Genomic DNA, 25,052 nt, shown 5'->3' with positions numbered 1-25,052 from the left:
GTATTTAACTTCTACTTTGAACTCAAGCAGAAATTAGTCAGTTGTTGTCTATTAACACAGGAAGCTAAGTGCTGACAGTTTTGTTCTATATGACAAATACAACTGCAGATATATGACCTTGATTTCCACAGTTCAATTCAAGGGCTTTTGAGCAAATTAAACTGCAATTAAAGAGGACAAAACAAAGAAGTGTGGATCACTGCTCTCTGTCTAGTTATAGTGATTGATCTGAGTAATCATTAGCACCATTTCATTTTCACTGATTCAGTACGATTTCTGGAAGTGCAACACAAAGGTATGCACACAAACAAGAAGGTGGCTTAGCTACTTGTCAACTTGTTTAAGCCAGTTGTCGTGGGTTGAGGTGACTGGGTTTTTTTGATAGCAGAGGGGGCTACATAGGGTGGCTTCGATTAGAAGCTGCTGGAAGTTTCCCCCCAGTGAAGCCAATGATAGCTGGCTACAGGAGGGACTTCCTGCTGCTAGCCAAGGGAGAGCCAATAATTATGCCTCTGTGAGGCGTACTTTTAAGAACAAGGCTGTTGCGCAGAAGAATTCGAGCCAGGGGAGAGCTGACTGAAGCTCCCAGGTGGCCCTGCTGCCTCCTCCACTGTGGGGGTGGGAGAGGCGGCAGCCCAGCCTGGGCCTCTTGGCACCTAGCCAGGAGCAGGCAGCGGTGCCCTGGCTGAGCTGCCTGTGCTGCTCTCGGTAGTGCTGGGCAAGCTGAGAAGTGGTCCCTGAGAAGGGGCGGCTGGGGCCGGGGCTGGGTGTGCGGCCCCACGGAGAGTGGCCCTTCAGCCCCCTCAACCTGCCCTGCGAGCAGCCCGTGCTGAAGCCTGTCCTGCCTGAGGAACCGAACAGCACCAACAGCGCCAAAGCCCCCAGGGTGAACTGTGAGGGGTGGGGAGAGGGGTGGCGCGCAGGCTAGGCCAGGGCGGTAGAGTGGCCCCTGCCAGCGGGCACTGCCCTCCCTTCCCCACTCAGTCGAATCAAGCCAGGCCAGGGGCCAGGACCAGGGCGGCCTGTCGTGATTCAACTGAGCCCATGCTGGATCAGATGGATGCATGAAAGAAGGCCATTACCCCCGTGGAAGGCCATGGATGGAGCAGAGTCCTTCAAGAAACTTGTGGCCCATGGAGAGGAAAATCCACGCTCGAGCAGGTTATTCCCACATAGGACTCTTGGCCCTGTGGGGGATCCACATCGGTACAGCTCACCCCATGAAGGACTGCATCCTATGAAGGATGCACCTCACCCTATGAAGGACCATCAGGGTGCAGAGACTCCCCCTGCACCCCATAGAGAAGTGACCCTTGGAACAGTACGTATGGAAGAACTACTGCCTGAGGGGTGGACCCATGCTAGAGAGGTCCATCAAGGACTGTTACCCATGGGAGGGACCCCACAGAACAGGGGAAGGGCTCAGAGCTGTGCCCCGCCCCTGTAACGCGTGGTGAGGACCATGGTGGAGGAGGCTGTCCCCCTGCAGCCTGTGGAAGAGTGACATATGGTACAGCAGATTTGGAAGACCTGTTGCCCAAGGGGTGGACTTGTCCCTCTGCACTGCTGCAGGGGGAGGAGGGAGAACATGGAAAGAAGGAGCGGTGGGTGGAAAGTGTGTTTAAGAGTGTTTTATTTCTCACTCTTTAGATCTTATCCTGTTAGTAATAAATTTTAGTATTAACCCCACATTGAGTCTGTTTTGCCTGTGTGACCTCTCCCAGCCCAGAGCGACTTTAGTGGGTGCCTAGAATCCGGCCAAGGTCAACTCACAACACCAGTGGTTATCAAAGGACTTGTTCAAATATAACGAAGAAATAAATCTCATTAGTTACAACAGACAAACAGATATACACACAGGGATGACTAAGAGAAAAATGGTTTTGTCAGAGGTTTTAGGGAGGAAAACAAAACCCCACAACTAAATTTATTCATTATTTCATAGTGTTACTATCAATATTCTGATGGTTATGTCCAATAGAGTAATGGGTTCCTAAATTCCTTGTTTGGCTAGACTCAGACAATAAACTCATCAAGATTTTCCTGTGAAAGACTTTTAAGCCTAAAGGTATACAGTGTAAATAACAGATTTCCAGTTATTCTGCACTCTGGTATGCCTGAGGCTCTTCTGCTTGTGACATCAATGAGTTTAATAACCCATTGACCATTTTATTATAGCCTTCATCCAGAAATCTTTCCTGGCTGCTAGCATGCTAGCCTGTTTCCAAAGTGACTCAGAAATGTCTCGGAAACAAATAATAAAGGCCTCACTGTGTTTGAGATATTTGCTTGCAAAACTGGTATCTGCTGGGAAAACCTGCTCTGTTAAGAGTGAGTTATTCATCAATTTCAATACAGAAATCAAGTCAATTTCCAGGCAAATAAATTTTCAATCAAACTATTTTTTTTTTCCAGTTTTGAGTTTCACTTACACCTTGACAGTCCCTCCCTGAACGAAACCAACTTTCACCATGAGTTGGTAGTTAAATGGTGAACTAAATCAAGAAGAAAAATTAAAATATAAAGCCAGATCAGTTCCTACATCTGATTCAGTGTAACACAAAGGCATAAATGAGTTGCTAAACTGAAGAAAAGCAAAGTTTCTTCTTTTAGAGACAGTCTAATGTTTTAATGAAATTAATTCTTTTTGCTTCTCTCTGAGAAGCAATTCTTTTTGTTTCTCTCTGGTAAATTTTCCTGGTTTTTTTTGTTACACTCCAAACAATCGCTTCAAACTGCACAGCTCTTCAAAGCCATCTACTTGCTACAACAGGGCACTATTTAGCTCAACTTTTTCACTGGCAAAGGTATGCGTGCCCTGTCTACTTATCACGAAAGACTGGAATATTTTCTCATGTGTTAAAAAGTTGAAAACAAGATCACTGCTAAAAGAATCTGATCATGAAACAAGAGCAAGTCATAGGTAAAGTACAAGGAGAGAAAAGACGCACTGGGAAATGCAACTCACGAGGGTTTTAGCATAGTTCAAATCTTAGAAGTAGAAATCAGATTCAGAATTACTTGTTGAACCCCATCCTTAAGTTAAATCACCTAAAGTTGGCATTTTAATACCAAAAGGTGTAGGGTTATTAAAATCAAATTTTGAAATTTTGGGGGAAGTTAAATTTTGACCCACTAGTCACAGAATATCTAAGTGAAACACCAGGACAACATGCCTCAATCCTTGCATGTCACTTGATAAACCTAAGATATGAGAGGTCAGTAACTTACTGTGGCTATTGGTTGATAAAAACCATGCAGGACTTCCTGGATCACTATTTTTAACAAGTGAAACAATTACAGGATCTCCAAATATGCTTTCTATACTTAAATAACCTATACTTAAACACCTTTTGGATCTTTTTTTTTGATAGTTCATGTAACTGTACAATCATGAGTATTTTATTTCAAATTTTGGAATATATAACCTTAATTTAATCTAGTTTTTACTTTGCTGAATGCAAATGTATCCAACACAATAAGAGCTAGACAAACTGCATTGTGTATTCAGGGTTTCCACAGCTTTTAAAGACCTTTGCAAAACCAGTTTTAAAATGTCTTCTTGTCTTTCTCAGTGAATGACTCTACTACTTTATACGACAGCAGTCAAAGATGGCCTTGTAAGGAAAACTTCTAACATGTGAAGGAAACTTTAAACACTATTATGCAGATCATCATTTAGGAGCCACTCATATTTGAAATGGTGGTTAAATCAATTAAAATGAATATGTTAAAATATTTTCAAAGGTCACAGTACCCTAAAGAAGAGTGCTGGAATTTATTTATTTTCAACAGTTTTTGATGTCCTAAAATGAGACAGAGATAAAATTACTGAGACAAAGGTTTTTCACTGATAGTTGCCATTTTAGATTTCAAAATCCAAAGTTTAGATCTTTAAAATCTCCTCACAGCTGCAGAGGTTCCAGTGTATCTAAAGTACAAAATTTTAATGCCAAAAAGACCCTTACAAGTCATTATTTCTGAAATATGTCATATTTCCATCGGACAAAATTTGATCATTGTTTGACGCTTTACACTGAGGGTCCTGTGACATTCACAATTTGGCAATTTAGATGTGTTTCTTGGTTCAAAAGGCAGTACCAGCAGCACCTCTCTAGACAAAATTTGAGACAATGCATGCTTTTCTTACAGTCTACAATCTGCCTGGAAAACTCACCTGGAATATATGAGACTCAAGACTTCTCTTGTCGTCTTCTACACTTCCCTTCTTTTCCCTACATTTCCTCCCCATCACCATCTTCTATGCCCTTCTGCTTTCTATATTCTGATTTTAAAATTAATTGTGGGTCATTTGTGGCTGACTGAAATCATAAAAACTCATTCCTCTTATGATGATAGTCTTTAAGCGTTGCACTCCATCACTTTGGAGTAAAGCAAGATTTTGGCCTTATTAAGAATGTTTATGCTAGTTAGATGCAACTACCATAGAACCAGTTTATCATAGGGTACCCTAAAAATTACATTTTTCATTGCCCAGTACAGCCAGGCTGACATTTGATTGAAGGCAGTAGGTAATTCCTTTAAACATTGAATCACCTTTTTGTGTAGTGTTAGTAGATGACACAAACCTAAGTCCTGTTTCAGACTTACACTTACTCCACTTCAGCACCATGAAATCACTTTTGTTAGATCTCATTAAGGGCTTTGCAGATTCAAACTGATGATCACAGAGAGAGCTAAAAACTTTATAACTTTGATGAAATCTACTATACATGTGATGAGAGGTTGTATTTAAAATATTAATTTATACAGAATGAATGACAAATCCTCTTCCCTTTTTCATTGTGTTTGAATGGCCATTAACTATTTTAAGGATTTGGATCATTGCTCGTATTTAACTAACTCTTTGTATAATGAAAAAAAGTGAATCTTTTTATTTTCACTGAGGTCTTTTGTTATTCTTGAATAGTAAAGTAGGGACATTTTTGCAGACAACTATCTTGTTACTTGCTCTTGTTGAATTATAACTTTTTGTTTTACCTTGTATACCAAGGTATACAAGTGAAGTGATGCCATTTATGGTGTGAATACTAGTTCTTACATAATTTAAAGCCTCAAGGTCACTACATATTTTGTCTAAAAAATAAGGAGTCCATTCTCCTTCTGTCTCTTCACTAATATCCAAGTCCTACCAGTTTCCCCTGGGAAGAAAGCAAATACCAGCTTTTACATGTATTTTGCAAAAAGCATTTTGAATCATGCACAATCCTTATGAGTTCCACTAACACTTGGAACAGACAATTTAGTCATCATGAAAGGTTTTTGAAGTGTTAATGACTAACATCTCTTTTCATCTTCTCTATAATTTCAGTCTCATCTGAAACGTGTAGCTAACAGGAGCAGAGAGTATCCTTAAACCCACCTTGTCATATTCCTTTCAACTCTCACTGAACCAAGAGTTCCCACGTCAATTCAAAACATCTTTTTCTATTTTACTCTTTTCTATTCTATGTGCCTTTTTTTCCTTACTATTTCACAGTTGCAAGTACAGCAATTTAGAAGTTGGCCTAGAGTTTGCATATGGAGAGACAATGTTAGACAATGACTTGTAGTTAAGTAATTTTTCCTCTTGACAGTGGTCTGTGTCTACCTGTGTCTAAAAGCAGTTTCCCGGTGCAAAAGGAAACCAGACTTTCTAAGGTCAGTGACAAACTCTCTATTTATGAACACATACAGACACAAATTAATGGATAGTAAACAGGAACCTTAGATTGAAAGAATAATTACAAATTCATCATCAATTATAGAAGAATATTAATTGTATGACAAGTTAAACAATTTACCTTGAAAATATATTGTATGATCATTGATTGGAAAGAAAGGCAAATAGCAAAAATATGTTTTTCCTACTATTCCAGTATAGGTAAGATTTTAATCAAGCTATGCACGTTTATAATTTTATTTGTCATAGTATATGTGTACTGCAGTCCTAAAGGAGCTAACAGGGATCTGCTGTGTAACATAACAGTGATTGTTTGAGGTTAAGAAATCTCTTGATCAAATTATCAAGATGACAGGAAGGATTGCAAAGGTTGAATAATTTTAATATTCTAGAAAAGTACCAAGAGCAAACTGAGGGAATAAATCAATTGTTACTGGGATCTTAGCAATCTTAAAAAAGATAATGGCTATACTTTAAAGCATATTTTTCTAATCACTTTTTATATTTATGTTTTGCTTTTTGTAAAGCTTCCAGATTTCTTTTGCATCTGATTGAAAAAAAAAAAGGTAAATCTCTCATATCCCATATACATGCCATAGCTCTAGCAAAGTGCTATTGCAGTTCATCTAAGAATAGAAAAATATGAAAGAGGAAAAAATACATATTAAAAAGAGAACACTTTAATGACTGATATTATGGAGAACTTATACTGTGTATCAGGGATTATCCTAACAAAAAATCTTTCTTTGTCATGTGTGACAAAATCTGAAAAGATAATAATCAAAGTATTATGGGAAAAAACAAATATAAACAAACATTGTTTTTATAAATACAAACCAGAGTTATTTAAATTTTAGTTTGATTTACCTTTAAAAATCAAGGCAAAGTTTACACTCATTCTCAAAGGCCTGAAGAGAAATAAGATCAGCAACACCCGAAACATTGTCTGCCAATTTGTCTCTTTGTTAGATATATATTTATTGGTTTTATAAATCCCTTTTCTGAAATCAGATTATGACAAGATATAGCGAGATCTTTTCAGCCAAAGGCTACCACTTCATGCTGAAATAAGCCTAATAATCTAAAACAAAGAAGATGTAGAATCCTTGAGACAGACTTCTCACTTACTGTCGGTAAGAACTGAGCCACTACATTAGTCATGGAGAGAGAAGGATTTTTAGATGGCAAAACAACTATACAGTAGTTCATGAACAGCAGAAGTTAAAGGAGTTCTGGTGTATTTTTCACCTTATCTTGTATAATATAATGAAATGATTTTTCCAATTACTGCAATGCAGCTGGAAATAGGATACTGAATTTTTACTGACTGAAAATCTGCCGAAACAAAATGCATTGAAAATGCAGTAGAACTAAGCAATAAATCCAATGTATATTTGGGTAATTGAACTTTGAATGTTCATGGCAGATGATTTCTCTGGATATTAGAAACCTATGTCACACAGCACTGAGACAATTTTTCTCATTTCTCTTTCCAATCAAGAAATTTCTGTCTGCCTATAATTTAAGGAATTGACGTGTCTGATTTGCCTGTTACTCATGCTCTCTGGAGAACCTTAACGTATGGTTTATTCTTTCTGTAATGTTTGATGGTTTATGACTCATTTTCAGGTGGCCTATTTACATGGATTTGTTAATAGGAAGGTACTAGTTCTGCTTTTCTAAAACCATTTAGAGATGAGTTGAGCATCCCTAAGTTGAAGACAGTAAGGTAACAAAAGGATTTGTAACTTTGAGAAAAAGGTTACTAGGCTTAAAATATGTAGGTTGTAAAAATTAGGATAATGAGGAGAAGAAAAACTTTTCTGGTAGTGTACTTCTGTATATTTTTCATTCACATAAACACTTCTTTCATTCACATCTCTTTACTTGTAATGTCAAGACCTGTTGGTAAATTCAGAAATCTGCTTTGTCTCTGAAAAATTACTGGACATTCATTCTTCCAGACTTTCATTGGACAAAGAAAGTGAGATGGCTCAATAATTTATATTAATGCCTAAACACAAATACCTGCATAACCTTGTAGCTTTCTGAAACGAGCAAAACTGCCATAAAATTTCTGTGGATGTATTTCTTTAATAGGGTAAGCATCTACACTTGCCTTGAATTAACACTGATTTTCCCTTAAGGCTGCAATTATCCAGCTGGTAAATACAGAATGGTCTCCTTAGTTGTTCCTGAGCTTAAATGTATAGAGATTCATCCAAAGTGTGTCTAGAGGAGAAATGTGAAGTTGTTTTTTTAATATCAGGGAGAAGATAACTCTTAATACTTCCACCTGTCATTCTCAATGTGTTTCAAAATAGAACTGTATACAAGAGTAATAATTCACATATGAGTGAAATGCAAGTTATGGTGCACAGAGTAACTAACACAAGCTGGGGGTGTTGATATTGTGTGGTAGCTTGAGCTCCTGCAGGGAATTTTTGAGTTCAAGTTTGCTGTGGTATCATCTGCATATGCAGAACACTTTCCTAGTCAGAAGCACATTATGATCATAAATGTTTCAGAAAGTATTTTGAGAATATGAATAGAATTAGACTATGTAACTGTGTCTTGGATCCTAACAAATCTCATTACGTACTTTTACAATTCAATGTACTAATTATCTAAAATGCAAATGAATGGACGTATAATGCCCTGTTGACAGTAAATATGATCAGACTTGTTTCTCTATGAACTATTAAACCATATGACAGAGAACTCTCGCTTTAATGCATCTGAAAGAAAAAAAGTTGTGCCAGGAAACATATACTGGCTGTAACTTTTGGAGGTCTTCTGAAAGTGTTTTGATAAAAATAGATCACAGTAGAGACTGAGACAAAAATGTGCTCAGAAATAAGTAACTCTGACCTCATCTTATGTCAGAACATTTTTGTTGTATTGCATTGTTTCCCCGTGTTGGTGAGGATGTTATCACAGGCTAATTGCTCAAGGTCATGACCTGCAGATATAAGATATTTTGAGTGAGATTTTTTCAGTGGAGACAAAAAAACTGTTTTGAATCTTGTCATCCAAGTGAATACCCTAACCTTTATACTTAAAAACACACACGTAAAGTGATCAAAGGTTTCTATTTTATTTTGAATCAGGAAATGGAAATAAATCGCAACAAGAATCCAATTATTATCTTCTGCTGTTCTATTTACAGATCATGTAGCTTAAGGCAATGATCTATATCAGCTTTAGAGAGGATTACAGCAGTCACTCGGCACTTCACAAGACACCAGAAACTCGAGTGGTTGCTTATTTTCAACTTGTAACAAGAAAAGGGCCAAGGACCTGCTATTAATATCAATTTATCATTCATATCACCATTACTAGGCTGCATTTAACAACATTCTAAGTGGCATTTACCCATGAACTGGTACTTGAATAGCTTGTATATTGAATCCCTCATAAATAAATCATTATCAAAGCTTTCGTATACCCCAATATGTGACTATACTATTAGTAACGTCTGTTTTCCTGCATGACCTTTTTTCAGTATATTCAGAACTGTCTTATTATTCTTGACACCACCAGTATTTGACACCATGTGAAAAATTCCAAAATGAGTGTATGCCTGTATAACTGCTAAATGAAATCTTGTCTGACTGTTCATTACCTTCTGAAACAGCTATATTCTCTTTTTGCTGTGACTGTCCTGTAGAAATGGTGGAATATCTGGTCAAGGCTATTTCTTCACAAAGTATTTTTACAGTATGGAATACCCTGATGATTTTGAAACGCTAACGTTATGTTAATGTATCTGACAATGTAAGACACTGTTATGACCACATGAACACTAGTCAAAAACCTACATATATTTTATAATCTCATTTTTCAAGCTACTAAAGGTTGCAGAGATAAATTGCCACACACTGCTTGCCCCAAGGACATTCAACTGTAGGTCTCAAAGCAGAGAAGACTAATTAGTCACCTTTCACAACTCAAGGTCAGAGGAACAGGTTTTTGTAGCTTGCATAAAGTGATCATCTGCATTTTATTATGGTCAAACTGTCCCTCTCCATTTTCCCCACCCTGTACCATTGGTACGGGCAGCCATGAGGAAAAGAGAGGAAAAGACTGTGACATGTAAGTTGTATTTTTGCAAAGAGCTTTGGTCATCATCAAATCTTTTTATAATAACTTATTTTCTTCACGGAGTCAATTGATCATGAAGTCATCCTGCCTATATTTTGGTAAGTGGGTAGTCTGCAATTTAAGTCTGTAATTTAAAACTCTTTATCTTCACATGTATCATCATGTGGTTTGCATCTTTTTGATGCATCTCAGGATTCTGCAACTTTAAAGATTAAAACCATCTTGTGCTTCTATGTCTTTAATGTGCACGTGTGGTAGATGATTGTCCACCCTCATTCAAACTTTTCTCTTATGATGTCTTTAAATACCTTAATGCTATATTAATGGTGAAGATAAGATCTTCATAATTTCTAATGCAGTGAGATGGTTGTTTATTAATACTGTTTAGAATTTCACTCAGTGTAATCCAATCAAAATTGTTTTGTGTAAAGTATTCTGTAACAGTCAAATTTTGCACTATTCATTATTTATCTAACCACAACTATTTCATAATTTAATAAATTAAAAAAATCTCACTGTACTCCTGTAATTGATGACACACAGCTACAATGCAGATGCATATATCCTTTTTTAAAACATGTTTATTTTACCTGTGAAAACATGATAAATCTTCAAGCTGGGCCATGTGATTCAAATCAGATGGTTCACATCCACACTATGCTTTGAGAAGGGCAGATGGAATAGGTATGTTAGATTTTCAAGAGAGAATGGGCTTCCTTTTACGCTGTAGGAGAATGAAAGCACAGTTGTGACAGACATTCCAAAAAGAGTTCTGGTTACTCTGGAATATGGCCAAACCTTATTAATGCAGTTCTTAAAAACGTCCGGTTCATAATAAAGCAAACATTTCCCTTTAATCTACGACATCTGTAAAGCACATAATAAAATTATGAGCTGGTATCTTCAGAATGATTTTATTTTTCTTTCCATTATATTGTCTCTTCATTTAGTCAGTCATAAGATAATAGAACATTTACTCTACCCCAAACTGCAGTGTCCAAACACAAAGTTGTTTAAAAGAAGAATCTAGTAAGTCTGTAATTAAACACAGGGGAAAATATGAGTATCAGTTATGGATCCATGATAAATCAAGAAAATAAAGAAAATTCTGACTGTGATAAAGGATGAGAGACTGTCTTGAAAACAAGAATTTAAATAGCTTTTTTTTTTTTCCCCAATGTGTAACTAAGAGTATTGCACTGTATGTTGCGGTGATGGCAAGATTTTGGGGTTATCATTCAGTGCACTCAAAATATATGTAAATTCAGAGTACACTGAGGACAAAGTAGCAGCAAAACTTAGGAATGATTTAAATTTCTTTCCTTTTTCAACTTGAGTCATACAGAGCAAGTGAATTTCATTCTTTCTCTTTTAAATATGGTGCTTTAATGTGGCGTTATGAAAAAACTATAAAAATGAAACAAGATCTATTTTACATGTGATTATGGAACAGAGGAAAGATTTGACTCAAAGTGCAGCTTTTATTATAGCCAAGCTGCTATTTTTTCTGTAAAGTTCTGTGAAATGAGCTTTAGTCTGTTGGTTATTTTGGGGTTTGTTTGGTTTGCTAAAGTTTCCATGCACTCTTCACAGCAGACCTCAGTTGTTGAATTAACAGTTCAATCCCTATATTGATTAAATTTAAGCTGAGATTTTGCCTCTGGGAATGAATCAGATAAAATAACAGAGTATATATTTCAAGCACTAAAGCTGTGTAACCACTACAGGTTTTTACTCAAATCCTAGAATAAGCACCGTCTGTGGGACGTTACTGGTGTCCCTACAGTGAGTCTGGAAGTCAGGATTTCCAGACTCTGTAGCTACTCAGTATTAAAGCATGGGCTCCAGATATCCCAGGAGGGGTGCTCGGCCAAGAGAGAATCTTCCTGCTCACCCTGGAGTGGGAAGAAAGTGAAAACTCCAAACTCTTATGGTCATTCAAGGACACTTAGGAAGACAAAGAGCCCTTGGGACTTCCAAGCATCTCAGGGAGCCTCAAATATTTTAAGAACTCTGTAGTCACCAATGTAGAAGAAGATTTCTTGCCAAGACTCCCTCGATGCTTGAGAATCTGAGTGTTTCAAGTCCTTGTGACCTGCCTTAGAGTACAAAGGGGAAAAAAAGTCTGTCAGGTCTTTTGTATTGGTTAATTTAACTAAGTGCCTGACAGAGAAACAGATAGTTTGAAAGAGCCAACATCACCCAATGAAAGTCCAGTGAATGCCAGTACTTGACCAGCTATTCACATACCTCAACCAAGTCCAGGTAAAAATTTCCTTCTTTTAAGACTTATACAGGTTGCATGCAAATAATATTTTACATGCCTTTTTTTTTTTTTTTTTAAATAGAGGCTGAAAAGCATGCTAATAACAAAATTTAAAACAATTATGCATTGCATAAAACTAAATCTTGTTCAATGTCCTGTCCCTCACAATCAGTAAGAGCATCTGCTTAAAGAAAAAAAAAGAAATAGGAGTCTTATACTCCAGATCTCCCAGTTCACCCATTTCATGTCACTAATAATTCTTTGGGCCTTCCATCTTATCTTCTGTCAGTAGTCTCTCTCCAAAACTATAGAAGCTACCTCAGTTTGTCTCAGTATACTTCCTATATTTTGATCCATATTTTTTTTTATTTTAATGTAAGTTTTTTTTGAGATAGGATGAACAGGACTACAGGCAGTATGTAAGAATGTGCATTCTAACCAAGTTCCTATTTATTTTTTTCCTGTTCCTGATGGTGGCTAACATTCATTTTGTCTTTTTGACAGCTGAAAATTCTATCTGATAATTTCAAGGAGCTACTTACAAAAGCTTCAAGAGCTCTTTCATTTATCATAATAAAGCAGAGTCTTTTATTGTGGGTATGTCACTGGGTGATTTTTTAAAAATTAATTACCTTGTGTTATTTCATTTGAGTTAATCTACCACTTTATCTTTCAGTTTCTCAAGGTTTCATTCAAATATTATAAGGTCCTTCTGTAATACTGCACACTCAGCTTTGACCTTTCTGCATGATTTTGTATTCTTAAAAAGCTATATCACATCATTTTCAGATTTATTTGTGAACATATTTAACAACAGAGATCCAAAAAGGTCCCTCTGAGAAGTCCCTATAGCTGTGAAAACTGACCATTAATTCCATGTTTTGTTTCTTACCATGGGCAAATCTTGCCTGGCATTTCTGCCATATTAGTTTATCTAGGAACCTTTGCGCAGAATATACTGAAAAGGCAAGAATACTTTATTAACCAAATTGCCTTTTATTTTCTCACGAGTTTATTACTGTCTTGGAGGACTCTGGTGGATGTATCAGACGTGTCTTTCCTCTACAAAAGCAGTATTTATCCTCAGGTCAACTCTTGTTTCTATGATTTTGCCCACTGTTGATCTCTGGCTGATCTATAGTTATCCAGTTCATTATCCAGCTTTCTTTCACAAGCTGGCATTTCTGTGGTCACTACTTGTGCTCCTAACACCAACTCCAGTTCAAGCAGTACTTTGAACTCACCCATAAAAAATAGTTCCAGAGGGGGAAAATCCTTACCTCCTTTGTAAGGAAAACCAATAAATAGAATTTATCTTCTTCTTTTTCTGGTAAAACTTTGGGTTTCTCACATAGTCTATATATTTTCTGTATCTACCTTATTTATCTGACTTGTCAGGTTTTCATTAAACTATGAAGCAATGGAATCTAAATAAACGCTTTTTGACTACATCATGTAAGTTCTGATTTTGAAAATAGTATGAAATCCAACACCAATCCTATTAAAATTTTCATTTTGTGACTCAGAATGTGAATGTGGCTTGTGGTGGATTTTTTTTGAAAATACAGCATTTCAATAAATGAAATGAGTGATATGTTGATTCGGTTCAGACCTACTGTGGAAATTAAATCTGTTCAATAAGACTTTTAAAATTGAGATAATTTATTTTCAAAAGGCAAAGACAACTTAGTGATGAATTTAGGTCCATTTCTTAAAGTGCATTTCAAAGAGCAGTTAAAGACAGTATACATTTTGTAACAGATATCATACAAGAAGATCAACACACTATAACTCTGAGAGCATTATTAAATTAATTTTTGAATTGTCTCGGAAATGTTCTCACCTGTAATTTCTCCTTTTCTGTATGGCAGGTGAATTTCTGAATATTTTGAAAGTGAACTTGTATGATTTCTGATGACTACTGCTTTACTATTTTCACAAATGCCATCATCTGGTTGTTCCTCAGATTTATTAGAAAACTTATTAGAAAACTTAAGAAGTATCTGGGAAATTTTTAGATTTCCAACAAGCATGTTATGATTATAGGCCCTTGTGCAGTACTGTACCTTAATGTTATATGCTGTGTTTAAACCATAAAGACCTCTGTGCTTACTTTGCAATCTATACTTTTTCTTGCTTATTAAAGCTTTATGCAGAAGTGGGTAATGAGAGCCAAGTCCTGACTAGAAGCAGCAACCAAACCAGGCAAGGTGAGCAATAGTGAGGAACACTGTCTCGTGCTGCACTAGGCAGCCAAGAGGAAAATGAAAAAGGAACATTTGGCAACCCAAATGCCTCAGGTATGTGTTGACATATTATATCTTATACCACAAGCACCATAAGTGCTGTAACTTAATTAAAATACTTTCCGTAAACGACTGAGAAAACACTCAAAGTATCCCATATAGAAGCTTACATAGACAATAGTTTGGCAAACTGTTCCTCTGCAGGTAATTTAGAGGGAGGAACTCTGAATATTAAACATGTACCTTATGTTTTGGGATATCTCTCTTTTTGTACTCTTCTTTTGTGATCTCTGAGCCAAATAACAGACTGACCATAATGTTAAAATGAAAAATCTAGTTCCCTTAATGAAGGAGTATGCTGAGCACCATCACTTCACCCTGAGCAGCGTAAGCTCAAAGTCTGGTGTTGCTTAAACACGCTCAGCTGACCCATGTCGTTTTGTCAGTATATGATGGATTTGGATTTGCACCCAGAAAGAATCAGGTTGAATATTAGCAATAATAGGGTTACTGAAGCATGGAAAGAAATTGCCCACTGAGACTGTATTGTCTCCTTCACTAGCGAATTTAAGGACTGGCTATATAAACATGCAGAAATGACAAAGATATAGTTCATCTTATCTTGTGCCAGAGAACTCAGTGACCTCTTAAAGCCCCTCTCAGCTTTATTTTCCTATAATTCTGTGAAGATTTTAAAATAAATGTAATAAAAGCTTTGAGATGCTCACAGACTGCAGTAAAGGAGCCATATAATGTTTTGAATAGATTACATCAATGCTGTCTTCCTGGGATTTTTACTAGGTAAGCAACTTTGAACTACCGCTTTTCTCAACACTTATGCTACTGAATCCTTCAATTTATTTCCATTGAAGCCTTTATTCTTACATCCATATAAAGAAATTAGGCACCTGAACAGAAAGGAACACATTCTGATCATTAGGAATGGAGCAGGGTACTGTAAATGCTAAGAAATGTAAATACCTTTATAAAGAACGTTTTTCTGATATATACCATTTCTTATTTGACCTTTGGAAACCTTTTTCAATTCTGACTGCTGTGCAGTCATATGTACATACAAATCCCAGAGAGTTTTAAGAGTATTTTCTGGTTTTCAAGCCTTTCAATACTGCCAGTGGAAAAAGAAAAGTTTTCTGTGGTAAAAGCCTCATTTTGGTGTAAATTTTAGAGATGAAATCAAATGATTGTATTAATTGCTGCAATGTAATTTAGTTATGGTAATATGCAAGAAATTGAGAATTACCATAAAAAGTACCTGAAAACATAAATATAACAAAAATTTAGAATTTAGGTATGCTATGTGTGAGCTTATTTTATATCCTAATAATACGTCTAATTTGTGTAACAATAATATAAAACTTAATTTATCACAATCAATTTTTTTCTTGAAAGATTTTTTTTTCCCACAAGAGCAAAGCAATAGCACCATCTAGAAGAAGCATACTTTCAGTTATGTATTAGTCTTTTCATATTTCTATTTTCTTCCTCCTTTCTTTCTACCGGCTGGAAGATAGACCTATTGTGCTTCTGTCTCCTAATTTGGTCAAATTTGCATGCACTTTCAATACTTTTATTAATTGCATGAAGTATCAAATATTTAAGTTACAATGATATTCTTCCATTTAAAGTAAGGTCTCTACAAAGCTTTTCAGTGAAAAAAATTCACAGAGGATTAGTTAGCAGGATCTTATTTCTTTACATCTGACTGAGAAATGGCTCAACCATTCTTGACATTTTTACAAAGTGTGAAGATAGAATCAGTTATTCAGCATAAAAACCCTACACAAGTAATTAAAGCCTAGATAAGTATAAGAAACTGTGAATGGATCCTAAAATAAAAAATGCTGTAAAACTTGAGATAAGCCTTAATACTTGATATACATTTGTGCTCATATTGAGCACAAATAGTACTGGGCCAATATTAACCTGTCACGTGACAGTAGTGTAGCTTGCAAAAAAATTTTCTCTCATATAATACTAAGATAATACTGATAAAATTTTTTTTGCTTAAAAAAGATGGTGATATAAAATTTTATCTACAGGCAAAGAACAGTTAGTCAAGTATGCAGTAGATCAAAAGCAAGTTTCACTGATCCTGAATCAGTGAATGGACAACTCAATGCATGGTTAAATTCATTTTCTGAGCAAAGAATGAATGATTGAACATCCCTCTCTGGGTATCTCTGCCGGTAATGGAAATTTAGAAGACAAATTCAATAATACTCTTGCAATGGATATTTATGCTTTACATTTGGAGTTTCAGTCTCTAAATCTGCAGCTGATCCTTCCTGACACCTGAGATGAAGAAGCCTCACTGACTCTCCAACACAGTTTTTTTGTTGCACCACTTAGTGTGACTAATAAAATCTGAGTATTTGACTAACATTGAGTGTTTGATATCTCTTTGTTTTGAGTATGCATTGGAATGCTTTGTGGTTTTTCTAGCTTGTAAACATATTATCTTATATTTTGGAAGGGCTGGGATTTTTTCAGTGCAGCAGTTTGATGGCAGACGGTTGTTTGCTTGATTATTTTGTTTTGTGGTTTGTTTTTTTTTTTTTAAATTAATAGAGAATGAGTTGTTGAATTGAAACTTACTGTGCCAATGGGCTAGTTTTGTGTAAACATCTTTTAGGAAAAGTTTCTTATGTCCAGCATTAGATTTTCCATGAAAATTAAATGCATAAAAGCCCATGGTCAACCTCCTGATAATCACTTAGGATGCAGCACCTCTAGTTTAAATCTGCAGTCTAAATCAGGAAAAAAAAATTCTTGAATTGGGATTTCTCAGATTTCAAATGCAGGTTTTCTGTCCAGGTCTTTAAAAGTGTGTGTGTTAGAGAAGGCAAGGTCAAAGTGCTGAACCTTGTAGCTGAGAAGAAAGGAGAGTATTTTTCAGTCCTTTGCTTCACAGTGATGATAAAAGCTTGCACTAGTTTCTTAAATTTTATCTGACACTCCTGCAGGCTAGACATACAATCTGCAACAAAATTTTGATTTCTTTTATTTTTAACTAGAAGATTAAGCCTGTTTTCTGTGCCTTCTTCCGCGGAATTTGAGTTGATTAGTTTTCCTGAGTCCTGGTCATAAAGTAGCAACTGAATTAGAAATTATGGGGACGGTAAATATCATGAAGAGGGAAGGACAAGCCTAGTCTGTGTTTCTGTCAAAGATATGTTCCTTTTAAATCTTCTTGAACAAGCTGGAATTTTGTCCACATGGGAAATGTTGTGGTGACACTTATTGCATTACTGCAGTTCAACTATGAAGTGAGATAAGCATCACAGGCATAAGTAATAAGGTAGAACTATGTTGTGCAAAGGAGCTCTGGACAATAGATACCTGAGTGTCCTGGTTAGAACAGCTGGGACCAATTCATCACTGGATGGGTGTAGCCCAAAACTGTGTATTCTATAGCCTTCCATACCATTTTCCCAGAAACTGTTGTCAGTAGAGGCCTGCGAGGTGTGTGGGGGGGGATGTTCCTGAGCACCCTCATACCCTTTTATGGAATGAGCACCCTCATACCCTTTTATGGAATTCCCCGCTCTGAGGGAAGGACTAAACATCCTTTTATGGAATTCCCTGCTCTGAGGGGAGGACTGAACATTCCTGCCTGAACTGGAGAGTATATAAACCTGGAGTTTCGGAACCTTTTTATCGCTCGTGAGATCCAGAGGAGGACTGCAGCTCATCGCTCTCAACCAGACTGCAGCTCACTGCTTTGGCCAGACTGCAGCTCACCACCACCCTCGACTGGACTGTAATCACCACTTTTGGCTGGACTGCAGCAACTCTCCCACCAGCAGGTTTTTCCCCTCTCCCTTTGCTTTGGACTCAGGGGGGGGCCCAGGTAGCACTTCTTTGTTTGTGCTCCGGGGTACTGGGTTGTACATTTGGGCTTTGTGGGTTAGTGCCTGTTGCTTGTCTGTGTGGTTGTACTTATTGTATTATTTTATTAAATTGTTATTCTGACTTGTAATCTCTCTTTGAGTTGGCTTGGTTTCCTCTGCTGGTTAACTTTTAAACCAGCACACTGAGCTAGCCCCAAGCAGTGTTGATAAAATCATGTGACGCACAGGGCTTCCTGTTCCTGTTTCTTATGGATGACTTGTAGCTCAAACTGCTTCAGGCCACGGTGATTATCCTGTTGAAGATTTCTGTTTGGCAGTGAGGGGATCAGTGCTAGTTTTAGACCAGCCATGTGGGACACTGCAGACATACCTGCTGAGACTTTAAACACTGCATGAGATTGAATCACTAAAGGTGAGATTATAAAATTTTGGTAGAAACCAAACTGCCTAAAATTCCTGTTTCACAGAGTCACAGAATGATTACAGTTGAAAGGGACTCTGAAGATTATCTAGTCTAACCCCACTGCTAAAGCAGGTTCACCTAGAGCAGACTGCACAGGATCACATCCAGTTGGGATTTGGATATCTTCAGAGAAGGCAACTCCACAGTCTCTCTGCACAGCCTGTTTCAGTACTCTGAACAGTGCTTCTTCACATGCAAAGTACCTTCCTTGTGTATAATCTAAAGTTTGGACAAGCTGGAAGCTGTAAATTTACAAAACATAGAAAGCACTTCAAAACTTCAAATGAGAAGAGTGTTTGGGACCTTACACCTCCTGTGGCCCTATAGGTGGCAACTGCCATAACTGCACAACTGAGATCTGGCATCTTATGCAGTGTAATTATGGTGAAAAGACCTCTTGTGTACCAGCTGATATTTCTACTCAGCACAAATTGAAAGAGAATCCATAAAAAAAAGGAGCAACATAACCAATGAACATGGTATGTGATCTAACTTTTTTTCTTTTGAAGCAATTTATGAATAGCAGGAACAGGACATCTATCTTTAGTATATTTCAGCTGGCATTCAAAATGTATTAAACGTAATTATTTAGACTTTTTTTATTTCATGTTCTAAGTACAAAGAATCAGGACATTAGTATTTAGTGTTCTTTTAATTAAAATAGCAGTTTACTCTAAGCCCTGGAATTAATTACTTTTTGAACTGCTTCTCTGCTTTGCTAATAATATTTGACAGTTTTAAAATAGAATAGCTAAACTTGATGCTAGTCAGTTTAGTAGGCTGATTCAGGATACACTGAGAAAGCTGAAATGTAATTTTAAAAGCTGTCAAGTGCAAGAACATACAATTCATTTAACGATGAAGACCTCTGTCAAAATTTACATATGCACACTGTGAATGAAAGGTCATTTAAAAGATGGAAATTGAAAGTAATTTTAACATTATTGACTTAATGATACTAAATTTTGTCCTAGCTATGACTTCAAAGAGACATGATTATTTTTCCATGAGCTCAGGCCTTGGAAAGAAATAGTTTACTTTCTACAGGAAACGTGTACTAAAAATGATGGGTTTTAACATATTTTTCTTAACCATGAAGAAGTGTTATAGGACTTAAATGACAGGACATGCATTTTAAACTAGAAACTGAAAAAGTTTTCACCTGGTAACAAATTATTTGTGTAAATAATAGTCAAGGACTCTGTATTGATAGTTATCCTCTTGGAGAAATTGCAACCTTAATGCATACTAACATTGTCCTGAAGCACAAGACAATCGCTTTGCCTCATTTAGTATATTTTGTTAGCAGTTTCCTAAAAGTAAAACCACATGTATACAGAACACGAAAGACACTCCAGATAGCTTCAGGTGTTGGTGAAGCAGGCTCTTACATAAGGCAACAAACTTCTGGAAGTAGGAAAAAACACCCAGGTAAGGCCAACCATGGCACCAGTGTGTCCTGTGCCATTTATAGACAGGGACTGGCTGTGTGAACCACATGCAATACTGTGGTGGTTTGGCTGCAGCTGGAAGCTCAGCACCACACAGCCAGGTGCTCACTGACCCCCCGTGGGATGGGGGAGAGAATGAGAAAGGTAAAAGCGAGAAAACCTCTGGGTTGAGATAAGGACAGGGTAACAGGTAAAGCAAAAGCTGCTCATGCAAGCAAAGCAAAACAAGGAATTGATTCACTACTTCCCATTGGTATGTAAGTGTTCAGACATCCCCAGGAAAGCAGGTCTCCATTGCACATAAGAGTGACTTGGGAAGACAAATGACATCGCTCTGAACATCCCTCCCTTCACCTTTCTTCTTCCCCAAAGTTTTCATTGCTGAGTGTGATGTCATATGCCCTGGGGTATCCTATAGTCAGTAGGGATCAGCTGTCCCAGCTGTGTCCCCTCCCAATTCCTTGTACACTTCCAGACTCCTCACCAGTGGGGTGGTGTGAGAAGCAGAAAAGGCCTTGACTCTGTACACGTGCTGATCAGCAATAACAAAATTGTCATAGCCCCATATAAGGAAAATTAACTCTATACCAGGTGTGAAGCTGAATGAATCCTGCTCTGGTGGAGGATGTCTCTCAGTACTTTTGTCATGTGACTTCAGGTCCTCATAAATTGTTTATATTTCTACTGTCAGATGTTGACCTGATATTTAGTAGTGGAGCTTCCTACATCTGTTAGTATTTGTTATACCAAGATGAGTTAAGTCTGCAGTGTTATCCATTAATATCCATGTATCTCCATTAGGAGTACGTCATACTTGCCTTGTGTATGTATTCTTTCCATCTCCTGCCAACCTTTTCCTTTAAGAACAGAACAATGCAGTGAAACTCTAACCTATGCATTAATGTAGAAGCTAGTAATTAAGATAAGACTTCATTTGGCCTGATAAATGTGTATCCAACATCTTCAGTGAAATTTTTTTGATTTACACCTGCTGATCAAGCCAGGATTCTGCTTCTAATTCAGTCTTCCCCTTTTACTCTTATCTCAATCTAGTTTTCAGTCCATCATTTATTTACTTGTAACTTTGCTCTGTGCGCTACACATATAACTTGTGTGCTAGATATAGCAAAGCTGTTGACTTGGAAGTTAGCAAATTGCATGCAGCTTTCAAACTAATTTTCTGTAAGAGATTATAAATAAATGTCCTTTTTGAAGCAGCTCTATCATAATTAATATTTTCATAGTATCTAACAATAACTAATTTAACTCCAAAATGTGTGACCTGCCACTGTCTCTCTTACTCTCTCATGAGGATGAAAAGTTTTATAAGACAGCACAATTCATCCACTTCTTTCCACGGCATGATATTACAAACATTCCACTTGAATAATAAATGTGATTCACCCTACCTCCCAGGTAAAAAAGAGTGTTTGTCTTAAATGATAAATTGAGCCCTAATAACAACAATTCTTGGGAAAAATGTGTATAATTGCAGTGTTCCACTGGAACACTAATGAAAGAAGAATTAGTCAAACTTTCCAATTAATCCTTTTAAGATTCCATACAATCATATAGGAAAAACTGCTTTATTGTCTTAATAAGGAGGTAATTTCTTTTATGAATTACAAAGAAAATATTTAATGAGCTTCAGGAAAACATGTAAGCATAACTAAATTATACCTTCTCTTAAGGTACAATGAAGAACAAGTTCCTACAGTCCCTACACGTCACATTATTTTTAAATACATTTTTCAGGTGGGACACCCATCGGTCATTTGCATATATTTACCCTAAACACAGTTATAGGAAAAAGTGAAAGCTGCAATGGGATGGCCAGAGGTAAGTGCAGATGAATCAGCCAATAGTTAATGCCACCAGAACATGGCTATACAGTCTACTGTATATGCACATTGTACTGAGGTCTCAATGGCATCTATCATGGGGCTACAGTTTATTAACACAATAGTTATCTGCCTTACTTCCAGACATTTTGTATTTTCACATGGCAGACCAATAGGCAAATAAATGCTTTGTTTACCATATTTGTATTTAAGTAGCTTAAGATGGTAAAGAAAGAATTTGAAAATGATAAAGAAGAAATTCCCTCCATGATTCAAAAGGAAAAGTTCTCTTTCAGAAGAGCAAAAGGAGCAAGGCGCAGAACTGTCTTACTTAGATGAGCAGGAAGTTCCTGCAGTTCATCATCAGTTTCTGTTGGCTATCTACAGGCACAGGAATGAGCACTTGATTTTATCAAAAAATCCACACTACAATTTATATTTAATTCTTTCACTTTGGAGCCTTGCAGTTTTATCAGATGCTTTCATTTTGGATTAATGTTTTCTTCAGCTGGCATCCTATGGGGAAGACTCTTTCACCAACCACTTTTTTTTCCCCTAGTATAGAGTAAAGTCTCTGCAAGGACTCTTTTTAATCCCAGTAAATGTGGAGATAAATGTTCTGACTTATATGAGTATTCATATTTGAATGGTCGCAGTTCAAAAAAGATCAAGTTAGAAACCTCAGAGTTGGCTTGTTTGTAGTCTTCATTACACAGCATAAAGCAGTGCTATTATGAATACCTAATTCCAAAATTCTGAATATGCATGTTTATGCATAAATGTAGCATTTGATTTTAGGAAAATTTTAAAAATGTGAAATATAGTTTAGGATATAAAAGGGAAAGGCCAGATATTTTAGACATTTGAAGAAGTCACAATATTTTTTTTGTGTAAATATGGATCACAGAGGAGCATATTTCCATCCAAGGGATTACACTCAGATTTTAAAAAATATCAGCATTTTGAACCATTCTTAATAATTCTTTAAATATTTTACTATTATTTGTTCTGTTAAAATATTTACCATTATTTTGTAATGACGTTTGTAATTTATTACTTCAGAATACATATGAGATAGTTTTATTTCTTTAATGCATTTTCCAACACAACATTCTGATGAAAATAGTGTTGAAATTACATCAAATGAAAGCATTAGATTTTGCAATAGATCTTAATTTATTAAACCAATTGTTGGTTATATTGTGCTTATCAGGTTTAAAGGGTCACCCTTAACTGTGTTATAAAAATCTAAATCTTCTATCTCAAACGTGGGTCACATAATGTTATGTAGAACTCAAATTTAGTATCACTTTGTCACTGTGCTATTAGTGCTTTGGATCAGATTGGTCTCTGTAAAAGCGGTTTTTACTTCTACACAACATGCTTATTGTGTGGAAACTAGCTGGAAGTTATTCTTCAGAAAAAATGCAACTCACAATTTTTAAATAGGTTTTTATTGTGTACTAAATGGTAGAATTTTTTAAGCGGTAAGTTATCTATTTTAAAGCTTATTTTAGCTTCTGCCACTTCAGTTTATAATTTTAAATTATACATATTCTCATGGTTTAACTTTCGTTGTCTTCAACTTGACCTGTTATTGAAGATTCAGAGTATAATCTTAGGGAAAGGTTCACCATGAGTTTCACGTACTTTTACAGTTGTTTCTTTGAAAACTAATAGTTTATCAATTCTCTTGGTGGTTTGGTTGGTTGGTTGGGTTTTTGTTTGTTGATTTTGTTTTGTTTAACGTAAGTTACTTGAGCCAGAGAGTAATAATTACAAAATTCCTACTGGGTGACTTGGAAAAGAGAAAATTTTTTCAGATATTCCTGTTCAACAGCTTTCTTCCAACTCACCAATGTGTGAATGACAGAAAACCCCAAACAAAATAAAACAAAAAAAACATCCCCACCAAAAAAATCCAACACAAAACAAACCAACCAACCAAAACCCATACTATCTACTAAGAAATTCACTCAGGAATTGCCCTTATTCTTGCAATAGTAGAATCACAGGTTCTTGAAACTTTAAGTTACAAATGTGTCTCCGCCTAAAAATTGGAATTTTGGCTAGTATTTTTGCAACTGTCATTTGCTTCACAGATGATAGCTGACAGTAGTTGAGTGTTCTCCAAACTTTTTTTTATAGCAATCGCTTATCACTAAAAGATTTTTAAGCATATGCCCCCAATATACCTTTATTTATTTATTTATAAAATGCATACATGAACTACTCTATTAATGCCTTTTGTAAATTGTAAAACTTTTATAAAAAATAGAAATTAAAAAGGATGAGATAAAGAAGAAATAAAAATGTTTTTTAAATTTTTTTTTTGGGTAATGATGTAAAAATATTTTCTTCCTGCACCCCAGTGAGTTGTATTGTGTACCCCATGAATGCACAGTCTGCCCCCATATCAGTGACCACTGTTCTGGATAAAATAAGAAAACTGACTACAGTAGACAACCTTGTCAGTTTTGTATCTCATAAAAAAATACTTTTACAAATTCATTCAATTTCAGTGAGACTAATCAAACAGGAAGAATAAAAAAAAAAAAAAAAAAAGAGAAGAAGAAATAATAGCAAGTGTCCTGTAGAAGAGAAGTCTCTAATCTCATTAAAATTGCGTGGTATTGTGTAAATCCGAGATGCAACTAGTAAATCCAAGACTAATTATGAGAAACTGCAGATACAAAGTATCAGATTTTCCTTGTTCCTCGTTTAAACTGATTTCTTCTCATATTTAAGTACTGTCTCCCAGTTTGGCTTGCAGAAGGGAAACACAATTCAATTTTCAAGGAAAGTTTTTGGGAAGAGGTGTTCTAACTCTATCGTGTTCAGGAAAGCCTTTATTGGAAGAGTCTAGACTCAGAGTCCTCCTGCACTTACAGGAGACACGTCTGCAAATGACCAAAAAATAGATAATAAGAGAATAGAGGTTATTCTAAGGGACCAAAAGGTTCCATTATCCTGATATCACACAGGGAGGTACATATTATGACTCTCGGTAGGTGTTTCATCACAAACGAATAGAGTATATTTCAGTATTTCTTATTTCAGTTGATACCACTGTTGGAAGAAATATTAAATATTTCACATTAACAAGCAACTTGGGGCAAAAGGAGC

The 25,052-nt window shown here is 36.2% G+C and overlaps 1 long non-coding RNA gene across 1 annotated transcript; it reads left to right on the top strand.

Moving 5' to 3' along the window:
* The first annotated feature begins 18,374 nt into the window (after positions 1-18,374).
* On the top strand, positions 18,375-23,829 carry LOC116792108. Its single transcript, XR_004359003.1, has 3 exons — positions 18,375-18,583; positions 21,841-21,924; positions 22,223-23,829. It is a non-coding gene; the product is annotated as an uncharacterized LOC116792108 (long non-coding RNA).
* Positions 23,830-25,052: the final 1,223 nt, after the last annotated feature.

Source organism: Chiroxiphia lanceolata, chromosome 1 (assembly GCF_009829145.1).
Source record: "Chiroxiphia lanceolata isolate bChiLan1 chromosome 1, bChiLan1.pri, whole genome shotgun sequence".
Taxonomy (NCBI): Eukaryota; Metazoa; Chordata; class Aves; order Passeriformes; family Pipridae; genus Chiroxiphia; species Chiroxiphia lanceolata.
Note: the sequence above shows the minus strand (reverse complement) of the source record. Positions and strands in the feature narration are given on the sequence as shown.